This window comes from Lactuca virosa, chromosome 4 (assembly GCF_052849685.1).
Source record: "Lactuca virosa cultivar CGN04683 chromosome 4, Lactuca_virosa_CGN04683_v6, whole genome shotgun sequence".
NCBI lineage: Eukaryota > Viridiplantae > Streptophyta > Magnoliopsida > Asterales > Asteraceae > Lactuca > Lactuca virosa.
Window position 1 is genome coordinate 202,890,545 of NC_136429.1, and position 16,371 is coordinate 202,906,915.

Consider the following 16,371-nt stretch of genomic DNA (forward strand, 5'->3'; position numbering starts at 1 on the left):
CCTAAATACCTTGGATCTATGTTTTCTCTATTATATATACAATTATGAACATCCAAGGTATTATCCTAATCTAGCATACAAAATAATAAATATAACAAGATAGAATACATACCTCTTTGATGTAGAATGTCTTCATGAAGCTTGAGTGCCTAGTGCCCCAAGTGTGACACCTCAAATGGTTCACACAACACCAAATACACTTGGAATAACTTGAGAGAAACTTGAACACTCCTTGAAATCGTCTAGCCCTCACACTCACACATTAGTGTACGATTTCTTGAGCCATGGGATTCTTTTATATGGTGGCTATTAGGGTTACACCATGTAACTCATAACTTTACCCATTCCTTATGCTCCATGGATTTTAACCTCCATGGAGTATCCATGGGTCACCCCATGGACTTAGTCCAACATAAGGAATCTTGGATCACAAGCCCACATATATAAGAATGAATGATTTACACAATCAACCCATATATTTAATTAGTCTCCTTTTGATCACTTAATTAATTCCAAATTAATTCTTGATCAATACTAATTAAATAACCTTATTAATATATTAGAACTTATAATATATTAACCAACCTTAAGTGTTATTTCTCTCATTATAGTCTATCCAAATGCATGATGCCATGCAACCCAAATGGACCATGTCGGGTCGGGTCAAGTCTTACCAATTATAGTTATGGACTTACACATTAATCCAACAGATACCGCACCAACCCATTAAGTCTTTTATGTTGATGACTAAAACTATAACCCTTGCTCCGAACTGACGAATCTTCACCCCAACTCACATTCTCAAAGAATCATTGAATTCTAATCATCTACAACCCATGCCAATATAAATTTCACTTGACACTTCCAATGACCAAATAACTCATGCAATTGTCACAACCATCTTCCTGCTATCGTTCCTCCCCTAGCAACGGTAATGTTTGAATCCAAAAGTTCTTCCATGGCCAACTGTCAACCCAACCAGGTCAAATGCCAAAACTACTGAATCTTGACTAGATTTGAGAGCTAACCTGTTGAACCTGACCGAAGACCTTCCGATCGATATCCCTGAACTGAACCCAAACAAGAACCGAGACGACAACCGGCCACACTGAAACCCGCTTAACCAGATACTACCATTTACTGACCCATTAATGATCTATGGCATGCCGATGGCATATAACAAATATTGATGAAACAATAACAGAGAATTAAATAAAAGATGAAGCTTACCCAACCGATACAAGATTCCAAGCAACATAATTACTGGAAAATACCCAAAAGAAAGCAAAAGATAACATACCTGTAATGTCTCCTGCTGGAGTCCTGCCCTCCTTTGACTGACACCGCCATACTTATCCCCTTACTGTTGGGGCTCCCGCCTCACCCTCACGACCACCAGAAGTCCTCAAAGTAACTGGAGCAAGTGCACTCACTGCTCCGCCCCTCAACATCGGGCATTCTGCCTTCTTGTGGCCCACTTGGTTGCAGCAAAAACATATCGAAAATGATTCCCGAGAGCAATCACTGCCAATATGACCCATCCGTCCGCAGATGAAACATCTCCTCTCCGTCTCCCGACATCCTCCAACATGGGTCCACTTACACTTGGCACAACGTCCATGGCCCTACTGAGCTGCAAAGGGTGAATCCTAAGTCCTGGGCCTCTTCGCCTGGCCCACTATGGTATAAAACTGATCTTACTTCCTCTTCCCAGGGTGCTCCAAGTCAATCTCCTGCTTACAAGCTCCAGCAACCACATTGCTCAGGGTCTTGCACCCTGACACGCTCACCAGCTCCCTTGGCAACGACTAAATTATGACAGTTGGTGCAACCTCCGCCCTAAACCGGGTCACAAACTCCTCCCAAGACATAGTCTCCAACTTAGAAAGTGCAATATATCATGCAACCAATTCCTAACTCGTTGCCGCCTGATGCAAGAGATCCAAGGCGAATCGAACCTTGGATCCTATGGGACATGGACTAGCATGGAAAACACTTTCCATCTCCTCAATCCAACGCGAACTCAACACCCTGGCAATCCTTCCACCAAATGGCTCACTACGGAACCTGAACCAAACCCTGAACCTTCCCCATACGTGCTCGTCACCATTTTAAAAAGCAATCATACCCATGATCAGAACATAACCATGAATCCTCATTACACAGGCTTCCTAGATTCTCCGAGACTCTCCTCGATTCGAGTATGGATCTTGTTCTTTCGGTAGTACGACCCCAATACTACCTTCCATGCCTATCCATATTTCCTCAAGAATCATCCCAAATACTCTAAGTCACCTACTCAAGTTGATGCACCAAATACTCACTCAACAGCTCAGTTAAACCCACTGAAGCACTCCTAGGCTCTCCTAGGTTCCCGACCTCACCCTACCCTCAATTGTTGAAAGACTCCCACCATTGTCAACTAGTCACCTCATGAATATAGTCGCATGCAACGGAGATTAGATAATCCTTCGAGCAAAAGACTCGACCCTAGAACGGTTGGACTCAAACGAGAGTTGCGCAATAGGGCCAAGTCCCTAACTCTGAGATTATTCAACCTGTGTCACATGTGACTTTAACATATTCACTAAGTAGCAGATTCACATCACTAGGAGTCCCACAAAGCTAAAAGCAAGAAACATTCAGGCAACGTAAAATCTAACCAACACAGTAATCAAGCTATTCTATCCACTTATCTGAAAACCCTACTAGCATGCAATTCTAAAAGCTCATACAATCAGGCATATAAAGGCATCTCTCCTATCATAAAATCCTGAGCAGATCCTAATCCCTAACTAGCATGCGATTCATAGATTCATAGATTCATAATCAAATCATATCAGATAACCTGTATGGGTATTTTGGGAAAAACTTACTTGAGCTTGGCTGATTGCATGCACCACACCCTTTCTTATTTTAGAAAAAATCTTAAATATATACATATACTTCTACTTGAAAAACTTACCAAATCCTCAGTTTGAGTTCAGACACACCCGAGAGTATGTCTGAATCCCTCAAACCAAGGTTCTGATACCAACTTGTAACGTCCCAAAAATAATGACATAAAATTTTCGTTTTTAGATTAATAAATCGTTAATGCATATCACTTCCATAAAACCAAGTTAATCGAGATTTATCAAAACATCATCAAATCAGGGTAAATTACAGAATGCAGAAACATGTGGTGTGTGCTCTGCAATCATCCCAGACTCTTCCATTTAAAAATTTGAAGTACCTGAAACATAAATTGACAACTGTAAGCACAAAGCTTAGTGAGTTCCCCAATATACCACATACCATACATACAAAAATAAACACATAATGGGCCCCGTCATGTCATCGGGCCCCTCCCGACATTGGAACACTGTCCGGAATCGGGCCCCGCCCGGCGTATAGATCTATAAATCAACGGGTCCCTCCCAATGAGTGTAATAGGCCCCACCCACACTCGCATAACGGGCCCCGCCCAATGAATATAACGGGCCTCTCCCAGCATAAAAATACATAATCCTACTAATACATATAGATAACTAGCATATAATTTAGTCGTCAGGCCCTTCCTGGCATCGGGCCTCGCCCGGGAAGCGTACCATCACACAACCCATGCAAGAGTCACACAGGCATCTAGCATCCTAATATATAAACCATGGGACGACATTGGTGCCTTCGACCCACTAAACTCAGTGAGGAGACTCACCCTAAACTGCCAAATCTCACATAAAGAATCTATGGATGCTGGTCGGCAAGAATCCCCTCGCACAATCGATAAGTTTATTCGTCCACCCCTCTAATAAAAAGTCCATTAGCCCAATATTCAACTATCACACAATTGATAGTTCTAGTCCCCTAAGTTTAATTAATCTCTTTTAGCCACAAAATTAATTCTTAATTAATTAAATATTAATTAAACAATATGATTTCTCCTTTAATATATTATTCTCATAATATATTAATAAATCATAATTAATACTCTCTCTCCATAATTCATCCTATCAAGTTGCTTTGGTGAAGGCAACCCAAAAGGACCATACTCCATCGGGTCAAGTACATACCAAAATAGTTATGGGCTTAGACACTAATCCAACAGTCTCCCACTTGGATAAGTCTAATAACTATTCTGCGTATGACTTCAGATCCTGATCAGCAATCGTAGCTTTCAAAAGCCGCTGTCAACTCTGATCTTATCAGATACGCGTCCTTTAGATAAGGAATCATATATTCCCCCATTCTAGATATCGTATAGACGTGAGACATGGATTGAAATCATTCCCTCAGTCTATGTGTTGTTTCCCGATTTCTGATTTATGACGACTGACTAATTGAACAAATCAAATCAGTCCTGGCCCGGCCGAGCACTTTATGTTTGTCATCACTAAATCATCGAGGGTCCCACAGATATCGCTTTTATCCCACTTTGGGTAAAAGGAACGGATAAACTTCGACTCAATGCTCGCTTGTACTCACTCACCGAATTACACACAACAATACGTTTTATAACACCAAGTTACTGGTGCATTTACATATTATCAGTGTGCAACCGACTCGCAAGATACAACTCACACATCTCGGTTTCAAGAATATAAGATATTATCGTCTCACCAATCACTCGAGATAAAATCCATGAAGCGATCCAAGTGAGCGTGGGTTTAATCCATTGCTCAAATCATATTCATAAGCACTCATGAACGTTGCAGCAAACCTTTGCTATGTCTAATACACTTTAGACAATCTACACACCAATTCATGACAATCTTCTTTCATACCTACTCCCAAAGTATGAGCGATTGTGGAACGTTCAAATAATTCGATTATTCTCAAATAACTCAATTATTTAGGAAGTCAAAACATGCAAATTGAAACACAAGAATAATACTAATCTTATATGGCCCCAAACTTTTGAGTATAAATAAAACACTTTTATTTAATCACCATATTGATTACTCATTATTTGTTGTTTCGGATAATCAACTTCTTGAATTATAATGACAATTGTCCCATGCTCTTAGCATGCACACCATGTTTACTTATGGTCCTTACTCTGTGAAATAGTATAATTGAATAACATTTTTAATCACACTCATTTCACAATTCCCAATCTCTACCACAGTTGTAAGAGTACCAAATTCTTGCCACTTATAGAATATGTTAGATTCTAACATTTTATGCAATGGACCTTTCGTAATGTCACGGCACCAAAGTCACAAAGACTATTGCCAATGAAATTACAAAGTCCTCTATTGGAGATTGTTGCAAGATAATTCCATAGACACGAAGTCTCACATTCAAAGTACATTCCTTTGAACATCCTTCTTGCATAAAAATTTCTAATCTAGACATATAGATTCCTAACGTCCAACTCCCAATATGAAAACGTTTACATATTTTCCATATGACAACTCCTTATTAATAGAATCATATCTAATAATAATAATGTCAATATGGTCCATCCATGGCTATACTTCTAACTGTCCACAAGTGACCAATCCTTGGCAGTTGTTTAACTAATTCAGTCAAATCCGATTCTAGTCCTCTTTCCCTCTTAATGCCCTAGGCATTTGGAAAATTTTAGAACGGTCGAATATTACAGCATATGCAATCGATCCTATATCCGAAGTGTATGGGATACGATTCATAATGAGATACGTGATACTTTACCAGTTTCTTGCTATAATATTGTCATAATATTTCTATTTGCCGTGTTCTCAAAATTCGAACTATGAAGAGGGATGTCGTAATCATAATCGAACTTTGAGAATGCAAATAATAAATATATCCTTGACTAAATTCAATTAAAATTTCTCGATCTAAGCTTTTAGATTGGAAACGAAGTATAACATCCTCTCCCTTAATTATAGCAAAACAACTTTTCAACCCCTGCAACTTTGCAAAGTGAAACTTTTGTTTTTCTATAATTAATATTGCCAACTTGCAATACTTAAAATAATGATCATGCTCCCACTAACATGATGATTATATCCATACCAGCATAACATTTATGCTCCCACTAGCTTTGACACGTATTCAGAAAACAGTTGGACTTCTAAAAGACAATACTTATTGACTTTCCAAAGTTCATATTTCCAAATACGATGTGCTTTGATAATCTTTTATCTAAGCATATCAAACTCATACACCGTACTTTAGACAGCTCACATGTGTGTCTAAACAATTCCAGAACTTATAACAATAAGTCTCGATCGTTCAAACTAATTGCCAAATCTCACAACTCGAACTATGAAAAGGGATGTCGTAATCATAATCGAATTTGAGAATGCAATTTACATAATCGCTATCTCCTTAAAATCTCTCTTAGCGAAAGCGTTTCCTCACAATCATTTTCATGAATGAGAGAAACCTTATGTCACTTAGATTTTATGGTGCATGTGTTCCTATCCATGCAAATTTGTCATAAGCATAATCGTAAGACAATGTTTGTGACAAATTCAACCTCTTATGGACAGAACTTGTTCATTATTAATTTCTTGCCATCAAGGGTCCCACCATTGCTTCCAAATTATTTAGCAGCTCACCTATGCCAGTAAATGTACTTTCATTGATCAAGGTGTTTGCCCTTATGCATTCAATTGAGAACTCGTAGAACTCATATGCATAATCACTCAGCTGGATTGGCACAGAAATAAAATTTTGTCAACACGATAGGTTACAATCCTCAAGTCGTGTGCTAGTGTTTAATAGGTTTACTTCTTGATTTGTTATTGAACTTTTCAAGATCTTAGACTCCCACTAACCTCTTGACATATAACATTCTCTTATCAAGAGACATTTCTTGACAAAACAAATATTCAAGAGTCAGTGTCTGTCTTTATCAAGACAAAACTACGTGCAATTTGGTTCTAGTTGGTCTTTGTCTTATTCAAGACATCACAACTTACCAAAATATGCAAGTGTAAGAACATTTCTACTTAAGATTATCTCACTCAATTCACAATCTTGGAGTATAACTCTAAGACTTGATATTGGAACGAAGTACGATACATCTTATTGACTTAACCATTTCTACAATTCACCATTCCTCTTCTTAGCCAAACTAGTGCACTAAGGTATCCTTAGAGGATGAATTGTAATATGGTTCCTACAATAACCAAGACGATCATAAAATACGATACAAAAGTACTCTCCCTTCTTCTTAGATTGGAGAACCTTTTATCTTTCTGCCTTCATTGATTCTTCTTATGCATTCTGCTATTCATTTAAACTTTTCAATAATTCAGAATTACACTTAATCTTGTAAGCATAATTACGTTTACTAGACTTTCAGTAAATCATGACGAATAAACTTATCGTTCTTTGTGGTGGACTTGACCAGTGCACAACATTGTGTACCAGATCTCCTAGTCCTTCACTTGACTCACATACTTATGTGAACAATGAATTAGTCTCAATTTCCCAAATACGAAGGTTCTCATTCATCACACAATACCAGTTGCATGATTCCAAGTTTCTGTCCAATTGAAACTTGTGTGATGAAAAACTTTCCTCATTTGGTAAATTTCTGACATTACCATAAATAACATAACTAAGAATCAAATATATTCACAATATTGCCATTCAAACACCGATTTTCATAAAATCCATCTCAAGGAAATATAAATAAGATAAATCAAAATTTATTTTATTGCGGAAAAATATTGTCCTTACAATGCGAGTACAAATGAAAACTATGTAAATATTACTTAGCAATCTATCCAAACTCTAAAGTAGTAGCTTAAAAGTCTGATCCTTGAATCATGCGATCGAAATCCATTTCTTCATGACCAGATTTAGCTCACTTTTTTCCTTTTAAGCTTCCTTTTTCTTAGATTCTACAAAACACCAAATGTAATCTTATCACATCATCTATTAAGAATCTAAAAAGAACTTAATAGAGTTAGATAATGGATTTTACCTGATGCAGAGTCATACATCTTGACTCTCCCATCTCTTAGATCTCTTAGGTAGTCAGGGCAGCTTCGTAACCAATGCCCCCTCTTTTGGCAGTAGAAACATATGGATTCTTCTGGAATGGTACACGAGACTATCTCAGACTCAGCCATTCTCTTTCGTAGAGAAAACTTTTCTGGACTTCGAATGTTGCCATTGCCCATAGAGGGTTGGGATATTGATTTACCAGACAAATTTGCTGACCAGTGCACCAAATCATTTCTGATTTAGTAGAAATAAGCAAATAAGTCAAATCAATAAGGGTCATGTCGTGGTCCATTATATAGTACTCTCTAACGAACTTACCATATGATTCGGGAAGTGACTGAAGAACCAAGTCAACAACTAACTTCCTTTAAACATCGACACCTAACAATCCCAATCTATCAATATGTAACCTTTTATCCAAGACATGAGCACATATAGACTTTCCATTTTCATGTCTTTTGCCAATAGGGCTTGAGTGACCTTGAACTTTTCAAGTCTTCGAACACGTGGGTCAGTGAGAATTATTGGAGGAGGTGGAGAAAGAGAAGCATGATTTCTATTTCCACAATCCAATTGTGGAACATCATCTTAATTTGTAAACTTTTTCCAACGGATTTAAGAAGACCGTAGTTGTCAGACTTTGACATCTATAAAACGGGAGAAAATTCAAGTTTAGTTGATTGAGTCCTTAATAAAACACGCAAATGAGATATTAAGGCTAGGACCCAACACAATATCTTACGAATTGGAAGAGGGATTCCGTAATCTAACTCGCAGAACATTTGAAGGTTGGTAAATGACGATTTACTAATTTCCACTATGAAAAACGAAAAGAAGGTTAAGTTTTAAATGAATTGAAACTCCTAGATCTTTTGGGATTCATTGAACTTTTCAATGTCATGTTTAATCTCGATTATGCCCTTCATTTGTGACTGGGATTCCGAGGATCACAAATAAGGTGTGAATAACCATGTGAATGTACGTGGTGCCCTCAATGTTACAGTCACCTAATCGACGTGCCGGTTAACCACACACGCTCCATCGATCTATGACAAACATTGAGTCACCCTTCGCTACCAATGCCAAGCCCAACTTAGTGTGCCGATTAACCACACACGCTCCACTAATTGTCTTGACAAGGGTACAAAGTGTAATTCCATGGAATTGCATCGATTTCACTTTTTCCTAAAGTAACTAAGATTTGGGAATTTAGTAAAACATTTAGTTACTTTAACATTCAATATACTTTTAATGAGGAGAGGTTTTGCCCTATCCTACCCGTTCAGCTAACGGCCCTCCACTAGTCAAGAGTGCGGTGGGTAAGAGTGGATACCGATTCAATCGCCATTTTATAGGCAATTTCCTTAAACACCCCTTATAGACCAGCTTCGTGAATGAGGCCTACTAAAGGTAAGACTAGCAGTTTAATTTATACATATATAATATTAGACTTTTAATGTTATATATAGTATAGGGTGTATTTTACACTTTTAAAATACTAGGTGGTTTAATGTTATAAATTACACTTTTAATTTAAATTAAATATAAACCATATAATTATGGATTTATTAACTTTCTTTTAATTATACCTTTAATTAACTTAATAAAACCATAAGGGTGTAATTTGAACTTTTTCAGAACTAGGGTTTTAGAATTTAACATTTTAAAATCAAACTTTTAATCAAAATTTAAATTCCAAAACTTGAGGGCAAGTTTTGAAACATTTCAAAAACATTTCAAAACCTAAGGGGTGTAAATTGAAACTTTTCAAACTTACTAGGTCAAATATTTACTAATAATAATCCTATATTACCCATATTTAACCAAATCCATCAATTTTGATGAGGATAATCATTCCAAACATAAAAATTTGGATAATCATTCCAAATTTTGATGAGGATAATCATTCCAAACATAAAAATTTCTGCAAGAGTGAAGTTCGCCGTCACGAACTTCCACCAATCCTTCGCCCCCAAGCGAAGCTAGTTCAGTGCAAACCGAACCCTCAGATGCTCCGGACACGAACAGGTGTAGAAGCATCCCTCGATATCAGAAATCCATCTCATCATAGCAATCGGATCCTGCATCCCATCAAACTCTGGTGGCTTCGTGTTGCTGAACTCCCGGAACAGCAATGAGTCACCCCCCTGAGGTCTAGCAGCAGCCACAGCTGCAGTAGCTGCAGCAGTTGCAACCTCAGTAACTGCTGCGTACCGCTCATCAAAGGTCTCAATCAATGTGGTCTTGATAGACCCAAACATCTCCGGAATCTCGGCTCGGATCACCGCAGCCACCTCATCGTGGATCATCTGACGAAGCTCCTCATCACTCACGCCGCTCATCTCAGGTCTGTGGCGTGTCCCAACCATGATGTCTCTGAAATACAACATAAAATATCAGAGACTCGCTCGAGCATACTCGCACTCGATAACTCAACCCTACTTGTTCCCTAGTACCCCAAGGATTCTTACTTGGACTGCGCACTGATCCGGTGCCTTCAGTAGTACGGGCCCAATACTACCGTCCACACCGCATCAGTATTCACCGCAAGTGTGACATCCTCTAATTTCTCGGCCAGAAAAGACCGATTTAATTTATGCTTTTTATAATAAAATTAGAGAAATCTTTTCAAAAGATGTTGCGGAATTGGTCCCCAAACAACATCTGATAAAAGTTTATCAAAACCCTTCATTAAGAAGGTATATATTTTCCATATATATCAAAACCTCGGGATGTCATGTTCCGATACAGATCAAAAGCATAAACAAGACATTATAAGCCTTACTACAGTTATTTACAACTACTGGCCTATAATCCAAAAATCTCACGTCATCCTCCGACTATGCTCGGGTCCACTACCTGTAATCATAAAAAAACTGAGTGGCTCAGGCTTGGGAGTCTGGTGAGCATATAGGGTTTTCAACCCACAGTAATAATAAACTTATTAAGTTCACCAATCAACAATAACCCTGATTACCCGTTCCCGTTATCCTCACTTTACGTCCCTAAACACTTTTCACAAGGGACCTAGCCTAAAGAATATGATCGGGATGGACACTACTGCTAAGGGGTTTCCTCAGCCATACATGTCCTAAAGGCAACCACGAGGGGGATGGAGTACATCGAATAAACACCCAAGTTCATTAACACCTACAGGTTGCGGGCCTGCTAGTGCTTCCCACTGGACTGTCTAGAAAGTCCGTGGTCGTCATCCAAACTCCGCTAGATGACTGAATCACAAATCACAACGAGGCCTCTCATCACTTTTATTTTATCACACATCACTATCTACCCATGTTCTACCCAACATATTTGTAGAAAAAAATACATATACAGTTTAAAACTTGTATAAAACATCAACTCAACAGTCACCTCAAATAAACAATTAATATATTTACACATAGCACGTATTATAAGGTAAATACTTCATATCTATGTGTAAAATGAAAGTGACTATACACTCACATGTTTTGATGAAAATCGGGCAGCAATTCGTTTCCTAAAACGTTCGTTTCTAATAAAACCGAGAGTTTTATTGAGAAACCGGGCTCTGCAAAGGTCAGGCTTCGAAACCGAAAAGATAAATTTTCCGGGCTTCACGGGCTCTTCGTGGCGTATTCCGGGGTTTATAATCGATACCGGGGCTTTGGGGAATGTTAAGATGAAGAAAATATGAAGAAAGGGGTGAAAGATGGCAAAATTCCAAATCTACCCGAGAAGGCTCGCAGGACCCTTCTATTTATAGGGGGTCCGAAGTCGGTTCCGGTGGCGGGGTCCGCAGGCGAAGGTGCGCAGGTGGCTGCACGTGCGAAGACCTCGGTGGCAGCTGCTGATTGGACCGAGGTCTACTGGTCCATGTGCGAGGCTCAGAGGCTAAGACGTGCGAGGCTCGGTCCAGCTGCGAGCTTCGGATTGGGCCTCCCTTCGGTCGAATCAGAATCCGACACACAGCTACTGTTCATGCGAGGGAAGGTGACACGTGGCTTCGCATGACTCACCAATTTCGGACACGTGGCACTCATTTAGCGAAGGTGACGTGGCAAAACGTGACTATGCGAATTTTCTCGATTTTCGCACCAAAACTTCTAAAATCCATAACTTTCGCATACGAACAATGTTTTTGACGTTCTTTATATGCACGCGTAGGTAAAATTACGCTCTACAAATTTCGTTTAGACTTCGTCAGCTAATTTTGACATTAATTTTTATATTATTATTATTAACAGACCGGGACAGGAAATCCGTTAAAAATTCATAACTTCTTCATCCGACGTCCGTTTTCGTCAGACTTTTTACCGTTGTGATACTAATGACGAGACCTTCGATTCTCGTTTAGGTCGTGTCGGCTAAAAATCACTCGATCTAAAATTCAAGTTTTTAGCTGTCTACTGCTAAGCTGAAACTTCAAAAAATTATAACTTCCTCATACGAAGTCAGATTTGGGCGTTCTTTTTATACTTACTCTCGGTTTAACGAACACTACGAGTTTCGTTTAGATCACTAAGGCCAAAAAGTAGTTTATCGAAAACTCACTTTTTACGACATTCGGCCCCGTGCCGGTTTGTCGCGAAACTTCGACAGGTCATAACTTCTTCGTTATAACTCGGATTTCGGCATTCTTTATATATCAGTAATCCTTGTCACGCCCACTACAAGTTTCTTAATAGATATCGGCTTTATCTAAAATTTAATTTTTGACGTTCATTTTTATTCTTAATTAATTAAGCCCTAATAATTAAGCATAAAACACATAATTCACATAATATTCACCTAATTCCTTTTCATTTCTTCAAAATGAGTTACAAAGGTTAACCTAGACTATAATGTCAATATAAATGCCTAGCCTAGAAACACGGGCATTACAATTCTCTCCCCCTTAGGATGATTCCGTCCCCGGAATCACACATCAGCAAACAAATGCGGGTAGCGACTCATCATGTCACTCTCCGTTTCCCAAGTGAGATTTGGCCCATTCGTATGTTTCCAACGCACAAGCACTAAATCGACCATCTTGCGTCTCAGCTTCTTAGTTTTACGGTCAACGATTGCCTCAGGTTCTTCGATCAACCTCTTGTTTTCATCCAACCTTAACTCAGAAATGGGAATTATGTCGGGCACATCTCCCGTGAAAGTTCTTAAATAACACACATGAAAGGTATTATGAATACCCTCCAGTTCTTCCGGTAATTCTAGCTTGTAAGCTTGATTCCCGATCCTCTGAAGAACTTTAAATGGTCCAATAAACCTTAGACTCAACTTTCCCCTCTTACCAAATCTTATAAGTCCCTTCCACGGCGAGACTTTAAGTAAAACCGAATCTCCAACATCGAAGGATATCGATTGTCTTTTCTTGTCAGTATAACTCTTTTGTCGATCTTGAGCAGCTAACATCCTTTCTCTTATCACTTTCAACTTTTCAGCAGTTTGATGGACTATCTCAGGTCCCATAAACTGCTTTTCCCCAGCTTCCAACCAGCATGATGGCGTTCGACACTTCTCCCCATACAAAGCGTGATAAGGTGCCATCTTGATGCTCGAGTGGAAACTATTATTATAGGAAAATTCTACTAGAGGTATGTGTTCATCCCAATTACCTTGGAATTCTAGGATACATGCTCTCAGCATATCCTCCAATGTTTGAATCGTTCGTTCGCTCTGACCATCGGTTTGAGGATGGTAAGCTGTACTCAAATACAACTTAGTACCCAATTCCTCTTGTAGACTTCTCCAAAACCTTGAGGTAAAACGGCTGTCACGATCGGATACAATCGTTAACGGAACACCGAGTAGCCTCACAATTTCCTTCACGTAAGAATTCGCAAGTTTATCCATAGACCATTTCTCGTTAGCGGCTATGAAATGCGCACTCTTAGTGAAGCGATCAACGACCACCCAAATCATGTCGTGACCGTTCCTTGTTCTGGGCAGTTTAGTCACAAAATCCATAGTGATATCTTCCCATTTACCCATGGGTACAGGTAAAGGTTCTAAACTCCCATACGGTATCTGATGTTGTGCCTTAACCCTAGCACATGTTACACACTCGGCCACATACTTAGCAACATCGAGCTTTATCGTCGGCCATCAGTAATAGGGTTTTAGATCCCTATACATTTTCGTACTGCCGGGATGAATCGAGTACATGGTTTTGTGAGCTTCTTCCATCAGAAGACGTCTTACTCCTCCCGTCTTAGGTACCCAAATCCTATCTTTGAATACCTTCAATCCTTGACCGTTTGTATCAAACACCAACGTTTTGCCCAAACGTTCCTCCTTCCAGTCAATTTTCTATAAAGCTTCCTCCTGAGATTTCTTTATACTTTCCACAATTGTCGAGACAACTTCAATTCTGAACGCTCTTGGCCTTCTCTTTTCAAGATTTACCTTCCGACTGAGAGCATCAGCAACAACATTTGCTTTACCAGGGTGGTAAAGTATCTCACAGTCGTAGTCCTTGAGTAGTTCCAGCCAGCGCCGCTGTCTCATGTTCAATTCCTTCTGATTAAAGAGATATTGAAGACTCTTATGATCAGTGAAAAGTTTACACTTGTACCATAAAGATAATGCCTCCATATCTTTAAGGCGAACACTACCGCTGCCAACTCCAGATCATGAGTGGGGTAGTTCTTTTCATGCTCTTTCAACTGCCTCGATGCATATGCTATCACTTTATCCCTTTGGGTCAGAACACATCCTAACCCAACTCCAGAGGCATCACTATAGACTGCGAAGTCCTTAACTCCTTCAGGTAACGAAAGAATTGGTGCTTCACACAGTCTCTTCTTTAACTTTTCAAAGCCCTCCTTATGCTTTTCATTCCAAGCATAACTAGCTCCTTTGTGGGTCAAAGCTGTTAATGGAGTAGCGATCGAAGAAAAGCCTTGGATAAATCGGCGATAATATCCGGCTAATCCTAAAAAGCTTCTAATCTCCGTAGGACTTTTTGGTTGTTCCCACTTCATCACAGCTTCAATCTTTGCTGGGTTAACCATTATTCCTTCTTGGTTAACCACATGACCTAAAAATTGGACTTCTTGAATCCAAAATTCACATTTGGAGAACTTTGCATACAGCTTCTCCTCTTTCAGAACTTCTAGCACTTCACACAGATGCTTTTCATGCTCCTGCTTGCTTTTCGAATAGATCAAGATATCGTCTATGAATACTATCACAGATTTATCAAGGTATGGTTTACAAACCCTGTTCATCAAATCCATGAAAGTTGCTGGGGCATTGGTTAATCCGAACGACATAACCAAAAATTCATGGTGTCCATATCTTGTTCTGAACGCAGTCTTTTCGATATCTTGCTCTCTCACCTTTAGTTGATGGTATCCCGACCTAAGATCGATCTTCGAGAAATAGCTCGAACCTTGCAATTGGTCGAACAGGTCATCGATCCTCGGCAACGGATACTTGTTCTTTATCGTCGCTTTATTCAGCTCTCTGTAATCGATGCACATTCTCATGCTCCCGTCTTTCTTCTTGACAAACAACACAGGGGCTCCCCAGGGTGATGAACTAGGTCGAATGAAACCTTTGTCCAATAACTCCTGAAGTTGTGTCATAAGTTCTTTCATTTCGGTTGGCGCTAATCGATAGGGTGCTTTGGCTATCGGCGTCGTTCCTGGTAACTAGTCGATACGAAACTCAACTTGTCGATCAGGGGGCAATCCGGGAAGATCTTCGGGAAAGACTTCCGGATAATCACATACCACCGGAATATCCTGCACCTCCTTCTTTTCCTTCTTAGCATCGATCACGAACGCTAAATATGATGTACACCCCTTGGCCAAACACTTTCTGGCTTTCATTAGGGAAATGATTCCAGAGTTTACTCTGCGTTTGTCTCCGTACACCATAAACGACTCTTTCCCTGGCGGGTTTACTTTTACTATTTTCTGCCTACACAGTATCTCGGCATCATTGGCGCTAAGCCAATCCATTCCTAAAACTATGTCGAAACCATTTAACTCGATAGGCAATAATTCCTCGTGGAACTTATTCCCATCCAAGTTAATGATGATGTTTTTCATACGATGGCTAACAGGTACAAACTTGCCACTAGCAATTTCGACTAATAAGGCATTAACTAGTCTATCAACAGGCAAAGCTAGTTTTCTACCAAATTCATGCGATATAAAGGAGTAATTGGCTCCAAAATCAAACAAAATTTGGGCAGGCAATTCATTTACGAGAAAGGTACCTGAAGCAACATCGACTTCTTCTTTTGCAGCTTTAAGGGTCATCTGAAAGGCTCTCGCCTTTGGCTTTGGTGGTAGATTGGGCTTTGCTGCATCCTTCCTCTTTGGACAGTCTTTAAAAACATGCCCTTCTTCATGGCACTCAAAACATACCCTCTTGTCGGATGGACACACGTTGGCATATTGCCCAGTCTTTCCACATTTGTAGCAAGTCAACTCCTCGCTACATTTCCTAGAG